The sequence below is a fragment of the Notolepis coatsorum genome (genome assembly GCF_963971535.1).
Source record: "Notolepis coatsorum genome assembly, chromosome: 11".
Lineage (NCBI taxonomy): Eukaryota > Metazoa > Chordata > Actinopteri > Aulopiformes > Paralepididae > Notolepis > Notolepis coatsorum.
Window position 1 is genome coordinate 64,028,821 of NC_140175.1, and position 8,470 is coordinate 64,037,290.

Sequence of the window (8,470 nt, forward strand, 5' to 3'; positions counted from 1 at the left end):
GCGGGTTCATTTTCCATTGATGGGGATTTGATTGGCTGTTTACCTGCGGTCGCAGGATTAATAACGTTAACGTTAGTTCGGCCAGATAAACAATTAAAATATACTAATTAAATGGTTGGACCTGTGAGATTTGTACTTTGTACTTTGTAGGTCTGCATTTTAAATGTAAGGAGTAAAAAGTATGTATTTTTTCTCTGAAATGTAATGGAGTAAAAGTACAAAGTATACAAACCTAATAATACTCGAGTAAAGTACAAATCCCCCAAAACAGTACTTAAGTATTGTAACGAAGTACAATTACTCAAGTACTTTACACCCCTGATGAGTTGTAGTGCAATCCTTCATCAATAAATATAAAGTGTGGGGAGTGGGTGCTACAGTGTGTTTGTTTAAAGTGAGTGTGTGCTATAAAGTGTGGGGAGTGGGTGCTACAGTGTGTTTGTTTAAAGTGAGTGTGTGCGTGTGGATGTGTGTGCTATGTGCGTTTGATGGTTGTTGTTGTGTAGTGTTCATTGTTCGTTAAGCAGCCTGATGGCCTGGGGATAGAAGCTTCTTCTGAGTCTTTCTGTGCTCGCCTTGAGACTCCGGTATCGCTTGCCTGACCGCAGCAGTTCAAAGAGGCAGTTGTTCGGGTGGCTCGAGTCCTTAATAATTCTCTTAGCCTTCCCCCTGCACCGCTTGTTGTAAATGTTCTGGAGGGTGGGGAGCCCCCCTCCGATTGTGTGTTCGGCTGAACGTGTCACTCTTTGTAGTCTGCTTCGGTCTTGTGCAGTGCTATTCCGAAACCAGGAGGTGATGTTGCCAGTCAGGATGCTCTCTATTGTACATGAGTAGAAGTTCTTAAGGATCTTCTGACTGACTTGGAACTTCCTTAGGCGCCTGAGGAAGTAGAGGCGTTGTCGTGCCTTCTTCACAACACTGTCAATGTGTGTGGTCCATGTCAAGTCCATGGACATTACAGTATTGATACTGTTTTAGACTGGTATTGATAATGTATTAGACTGTATTTGTTATGGCTGGGCCGGCAGTGCGATCTTCCCAACGGGGACGAGCCAAGCAGGCATCATCACACACCTGAGGATCGTTTGCTCGTCCCGCACCTGTTGGCAATCAGCTCATCCTGGAGAGGTTTAAGCGAGCAGGCTTCCCTCTGCTAGTTGCTAGTTCGTGCCGTGTCTTCTGTGAGAAGCGTCGAGTCGTTTCCTGCTTTGGAGTTTTTTTTCTCCCGTGGATAATTCCCTGTGTATTCACTTTTTCCGTGGTTCCCCGTTTGAATTACCTGTCTGCAGTGTTGTGGAATATTTCAAATGAGCCAAACAGTGAAACTGTAGAAATTGAGACGAGTCAATTTGTATATAAAAATATAGAACATTGTTTATTTCTGTGGCCACAGAGCTCAGTTTACGATCAGACACACGAACGTCTGACCAGAGAGTGAGAAAGAGCTCTGGTCAGAACTTACCATAAATACATAATCGACATGACATACATAAGATAACCAGATATGACAAGAAAGGTAAACAAAAAATGCCCTAATGAGAAAATGAAAACAAAGATGGGCTCTAGGGGCTTTGTTATGTCTTCACACAAAGAATTAAGGAATGTATTTAAGGAAAGTCTTAACTGAAAAAAACACGTCCCCTTTAACACTTTCAGCGCCAGCCATTACCCTTATCCCTGTAGCTAATGCGGCAGCTTTCCATAGCCTATTTTCACTGTGCGTCACTATGTTTGGAGAGCTATATCTATATTCTATATTATAGCTATGGAGACAATACTATGGTCATTTGACAGTCACTTTCTCCCGTTGAACATGCAAAAAAGAGAAAATGTTTTCACGTATACGTTCGCGCATTATCCCGTGGTGAATATTGTATAGTTTAGGAGTGAGCTGGGCTCATTCCTGAAAAGCTGAGTTATAGGGCACTATGCAGTGGCGGCTGGTGAATTCTTCTCCAGGGGGGGGCGCTATACCAAACATTTTGCAAACATGTACCTAGGCATGCATTGGCGAAACCACAGACTGAGTAGCCTACTGTGCACGTCAGAGCTTCGGCAAAACCACAAGGTACGAATATTTAAGTAGGTAGAGTACAACTATCACCATTGCCATCAATCAATATCAATATATGATCACAGTCAATGCAGCCACATTTCCAATAGCCCTACACAAACACGCACGCCCAGGTCTCTCTCTTGGCTAATCACACTAACCTAGCTCACATTAGCGTCGTCACTGAACCACCTCGCGTACACAATTAATGACATGTTGCGGACAGCCATATCGGTGACAATGTTTAGCTTTTAGTGCCAAATGATAAGAGTCTGAGGCGGAGTCTCAAAAGAGAATGTTGAATATTTATTGTGCAAAAATCACAACAGAGCCTCTACTACTAACTGAACCGGAGCCTTCTGGTAGCAAGTGCAGCAACTAATAATGTCCGTGTGGATCATTGGAGTAGGGTTGTGAGGATTCGCCTGTCCCTGGACCTTTTTCCTGTGTTTTCCCTGTCTACTCTCCTCTACTCTTCACCAGCCCCCACCCTTGCAATGATTTACTCTCCTCTACTCTTCACCAGCCCCCACCCTTGGACATCCTTGATCCTCTACCTTCACGCACCTGTTGGGAGTTTGCAATCACCTCGGGAGAGTACATAGGTTGCAGACTCCCCTCCAGTCCTTGTCGGGTCGTTCTGTGTTCTGGACTCTGTGTTCGTTCTGTATCTGTATCTGTGTACACTCTGTGTTCATGGAGTTCTGTACGTTACCATCCTGTACGTTACCATCACCTGCCGCGTCTCCGGCGTGAGACGACGTGCCAGCCATCACCACCTGTCGCCGTTTGCCTGGAGTGGGACACCGTCTTCGCTCTCTAATTCTCTACGGGAGGTTTTCCAGTGTTCCCACTCCAGACGTCAAGCCGGCTCGTCATCGCTCCCGATTCCACGGGAGGAAGGCGTCTCTTCGTGATCCTCGTTCCTCGGGGTGAGGCTCGTCGTCGCTCCCTAGTATTCCACGGGAGGACGGCATGTGCCCATCCCGTTCCCCTTGGACCCAGACTCGTCGTCGCTCCCTAGTATTCCACGGGAGGACGGCGTGTTCCCATCCCGGTCCCCTGGGACCCCCTTTGTTCTGCGCTTCCCGTCTGCAGCATCCGAAGAGGAGGAGGAGGATCTCCGTGCCAGGCCCCGCTGTCGGGCCCCTGTTCCCGTGCCAGGCCCCCGCCGTCGGGCCCCTGTCCCCGTGCCAGGCCTCCGCCGTCGGGCCCCTGTTCCCGTGCCAGGCCTCCGCCGTCAGGCCCCTGTCCCCGTGCCAGGCCTCCGCCGTCGGAACCCTGTCCTCATCCCTGTAAGCAGCTCTGGCCCTCGCCCTGTCCAAGGCCTTAACCCTGTTCTCTGTCCCTGTCTCCAGCCCGCTTCCCTGGGCCTCTGTCCCTGTCCCCCTCTCCAGTGCCCCTGTTCCTGGCCCTGACACTTAGCCCTGGTCCTTAGCCCTGGCCCTTAGCCTTAGTCCCTTAGCCTGTTTGCCTCTTAAAGGCACAGTGCCGCATTTTCCAGATTTCCTTGACTCTAGTGTTTTTGTGTTTTCCCTTAAAGGGACTGTGCCGCTTTTTGTTCTATAATAAATATTTGCCCTGTTTTGGCTTACTCTCATACCTGTCTTGTGTTGTGCGATTGGGGTCGGTTACAAACCATAACAGTACGACCCGACCAGTCGACGACCCCTGCCAGCACAGACAGTGTATGTGAGTTAGCCCCTGTTAGTTCCCTCTAGTTCCCTCTAACCCACTCTAGCTCACTCTAGCTCCCTCTAGTTCCCCTGTTAGTTCCCCTGTTGACTCCCCTGTTAGCCTCGTTAGCTCCCCTGTTAGCTACCCTGTTTCCCCACAGCTAGGACTGTCCTTCCAGCTAGCTTGTTCTCCTTTGCTAGTCCAGCCCTGTCTGCTAGCCTAGTTCCGGCAGCTAGCGCAGCCTCTATGCTAATGTAGCAGTACAGCTAGCATAGGCCCTGTAGCTAGCAATGCTCTGGCAGCTACCCAGTCCCTCTGCTAGCCCCACTTTAGGTGTAGCTTCCCCTGCTAGCATGGCCCAGTTTTTTTTTGTTTGTTGCTTTGTCATGTCCCCTGCCCCGCTGTCTGATTTTTTGGGTCGCCCGGTGGCTCCCGTGGAGGGGGAGGTACTGTGAGGATTCGCCTGTCCCTGGACCTTTTTCCTGTGTTTTCCCTGTCTACTCTCCTCTACTCTTCACCAGCCCCCACCCTTGCGATGATTTACTCTCCTCTACTCTTCACCAGCCCCCACCCTTGGACATCCTTGATCCTCTACCTTCACGCACCTGTTGGGAGTTTGCAATCACCTCGGGAGAGTACATAGGTTGCAGACTCCCCTCCAGTCCTTGTCGGGTCGTTCTGTGTTCTGGACTCTGTGTTCATTCTGTATCTGTATCTGTGTACACTCTGTGTTCATGGAGTTCTGTACGTTACCATCCTGTACGTTACCATCACCTGCCGCGTCTCCGGCGTGAGACGACGTGCCAGCCATCACCACCTGTCGCCGTTTGCCTGCAGTGGGACACCGTCTTCGCTCTCTAATTCTCTACGGGAGGTTTTCCAGTGTTCCCACTCCAGACGTCAAGCCGGCTCGTCATCGCTCCCGATTCCACGGGAGGAAGGCGTCTCTTCGTGATCCTCGTTCCTGGGGGTGAGGCTCGTCGTCGCTCCCTAGTATTCCACGGGAGGACGGCGTGTGCCCATCCCGTTCCCCTTGGACCCAGGCTCGTCGTCGCTCCCTAGTATTCCACGGGAGGACGGCGTGTTCCCATCCCGGTCCCCTGGGACCCCCTTTGTTCTGCGCTGCCCGTCTGCAGCATCCGAAGAGGAGGAGGAGGATCTCCGTGCCAGGCCCCGCTGTCGGGCCCCTGTTCCCGTGCCAGGCCCCCGCCGTCGGGCCCCTGTCCCCGTGCCAGGCCTCCGCCGTCGGGCCCCTGTTCCCGTGCCAGGCCTCCGCCGTCGGGCCCCTGTCCCCGTGCCAGGCCTCCGCCGTCGGAACCCTGTCCTCATCCCTGTAAGCAGCTCTGGCCCTCGCCCTGTCCAAGGCCTTAACCCTGTTCTCTGTCCCTGTCTCCAGCCCGCCTCTCCGGGCCTCTGTCCCTGTCCCCCTCTCCAGTGCCCCTGTTCCTGGCCCTGACACTTAGCCCTGGTCCTTAGCCCTGGCCCTTAGCCTTAGTCCCTTAGCCTGTTCGCCTCTTAAAGGCACAGTGCCGCATTTTTCAGATTTCCTTGACTCTAGTGTTTTTGTGTTTTCCCTTAAAGGGACTGTGCCGCTTTTTGTTCTATAATAAATATTTGCCCTGTTTTGGCTTACTCTCATACCTGTCTTGTGTTGTGCGATTGGGGTCGGTTACAAACCATAACAAGGGTATATCTGCAGTGCTGCAGCCCCACTCATTGATTAATGATACTAATACAAATCTATACAATCACCTGTTGTTGAATAAATACCATTACTTTCTAGTTATTACTAAAAAACAGTATATATAAAACAGTAGCTGTATAAAAAAATAAAGTAAAATAAAATATATAATTTATATAATCTTATTTTTTATTTAATTTTTTTAATGTATGCACTGGTATCGGATCAGTATCGGTATCGGCCGATACCCAAAGCTTAGGTATCGGAATCGGATCGGAAAGGAAAAAATGGTATCGGAACATCTCTAGTTTTAGACTGGTATTTATAATGCTTTAGAGATTTAGACTGATATTGATAATGTTTTAGACTTGTATTGGGCTTTGATATCAGTATCTGAGCATCCCTTCCCTAGGGACCTGTAAAGGAATATTAAACTGCTCACATTTATAGAGTTGTAAATCTCTTTGAAAAAGTTATGTAGCTTTAAATATTTAAAAAGTGCAGAGGTGGGGGGCAACACAACCCAGAGACGTCTCTTTGTTTTGAGTCAATTTACTTGATTTAGAAATAACAATTGACTACCTCAGACAAAGTTTTCAGAGGAATAATGTTTTCAATCTTTATTATCTAAAGATGGTACATTTTGAGAGTTGTGTTCATTCATAGTTAAAGACAGTGGAAGCTGAGTATGTGATATATCACATTCACACTCCATGTGATTTGTATACATGGGCTGTCTAGAAAATGTCAAAAAGGAGTTATGGTTCTGGTGACCAGTGGCCTAGCGGAGGCCCCCGCACCCCCCGCGGGGCGGGGGGCCCCCGGAGTTTAGGGGGCCCCGCCCCCACTGTAGACTATAGTCTAATCCGTAAATTTTTTAGTACATGGTTCGCGAGTGCTCCCACGGGCCGAATATTTCTTTTCCTAAATCACTTCCATCATCTAAAATGAGGGGAAAAGGTCGGCTCGCGACCCTGAAAATGTCGCGTGATTTTAAAAACGCTGTATTAAGTGAGCCTATTATGGGCTCCACGCGAGCTTTCTACCGTGGTTATATCTGGGCGTCCCGCAACTTTTACTCATTCACATGTAGCCCCGAAAATGCTTAGAAAAGGAAAGCCGAAAGCGTGGAATAAACTCACCAAAACGGAAAAGTGTCCCACGGGCGCGCCGTGATTCCGATCCGCGTGAAAATATTCATGGCCATAGAGGAGACCGTGGGACACCTTTTTGCAACCGAATATGTGGCTCGAATTTGCTCCCACGCGGCGAAAAAAAATCTAAATTTTCGCACTTTATTATTGATTTAGGGGAGTGGGCGGGGCCTCATGGTCTGACCAGCGGGGGGGCCCCGACATATTGCGCAACGCCACTGGTGGTGACCTATATTAAGAGACATTCACGAAGGTGGGCTTGTGCATTTAAGAGCGGGGTTTTTCTTAGGGCAGCTGGGTCGCGCAGCGGACATTGCACTCATCACCAACGCAAGAGACACCGGTCTCGAATCCGGCTGTCAACGTTGCCTCCGGCTTGGTCCGGCCGTCATACTGACTAAATTGGCAGAGTTAGTGGGAGGGGAGTCGAAGGGTGGTAGTCTGGGTGTTGTAAACAGCGACTCCTACAGGTTGATCAGGGCGCCTGCACAGCAGAGACAGGAAAATGGCGGGGGAAGTGTGAGCCTCCTACACGTTACTCCTCGCCAATGAGAGTCCACGCTGGCAGGTGAAAAGATGTGACTGGCTGCCTCCACATGTATCGGAGGGGACATGTGATGGGCTTCTATCCTCCCTACGACCGGCCAGTGGGGGGCACATGCGAGCAACGATCAGGACAGGGGAGGGAGAATTGGCATGAGAGGAAATTGGGATGGGAGAAAAATCACAGAAAAAGGGGGAGAAAAAGTAGATACAAAAAAAATAGCTGGGGTTTACTGTTTAGGGGAAAGGGGTAAATACCACTTCTGGTTCCGGGTTGAAAGTTGTTGTTATTGTAAATGCTATGTGCAGTGATAAGTAAAGTACCTCAACTCAAACTATGTCTCTGGCTCGCTACTTTCTTATCGCCACAACATCAACATTCCAGTGTTACTTAAGACTGTTATGTCACACCTTATCAGTGTTAATTTTGTCAACTAAAATGATGACGAAAGATGTTCGTCAATGAAGGTTTTTTTCATGACGACAACGAGACGTGACGTCACGTTATTGAAGACCATGTGACGCTAACGAGACTAAATCGTTTATTAAATATCGTTGACCACAACTGAGGACACAACATTTTTATTTACAAAAACCAGGACGAAATTTCTCTTCATGTATGTTGATATTGTTGACTAAAACAAGACGAGACAAAATAATTATAACTTTTCTTAATGCCATCGTCCCGACAGAGCAGTGTGACGGGGAGCTCTGTTATTAGCATTAGCTGAAGAGCTATTTGAAAAGCTAGTTTTAGCTTAACGTTACCTTGGCTAAAGTTGGGACTATTCATAATCCAGCTGCAGACCTGCAAGCAAAGTACAGCAAGTTGGCAAAGGAGTATTCCAAGATAAATCACTTTTTCACCAGTAACGTTACATTGTTTGTATTTCCATCTAGCTCGCGTTAACTAGTGGCTAACCTAGCTCACGCTAATGTGGCTAACTGATCGACCTCTCGCACACAATTAATGACATGTTGCGGACAGCCATACCGGTGACAATGTTTCGCTTTTAGTGCCAAATGATAAGAGTCTGAGGTGGAGTCTCAAAAGAGAATGTTGAATATTTATTGTGCATTAAAAATCACAACAGAGCCTCTGCTACTAGCTAACCTAAACGGAGCCTTCTGGAAGCAAGTGCAACAACGTATAATGTCCACGTGGAACCAATGTGCCAACAACCTTTCCGTGGGTGAAGCATAGTTGAGCATAGTTGTCATTTAATAATACTAATACTACACTATACAATCACCTGTTGTTGAATAAATACCATTACTTTCTAGTTATTACTAAAAACAGTATATATAAAACAGTAGCTGTAAAAAAAAAAGAAAAAAAAAGGTTTTATAATTTATATAATA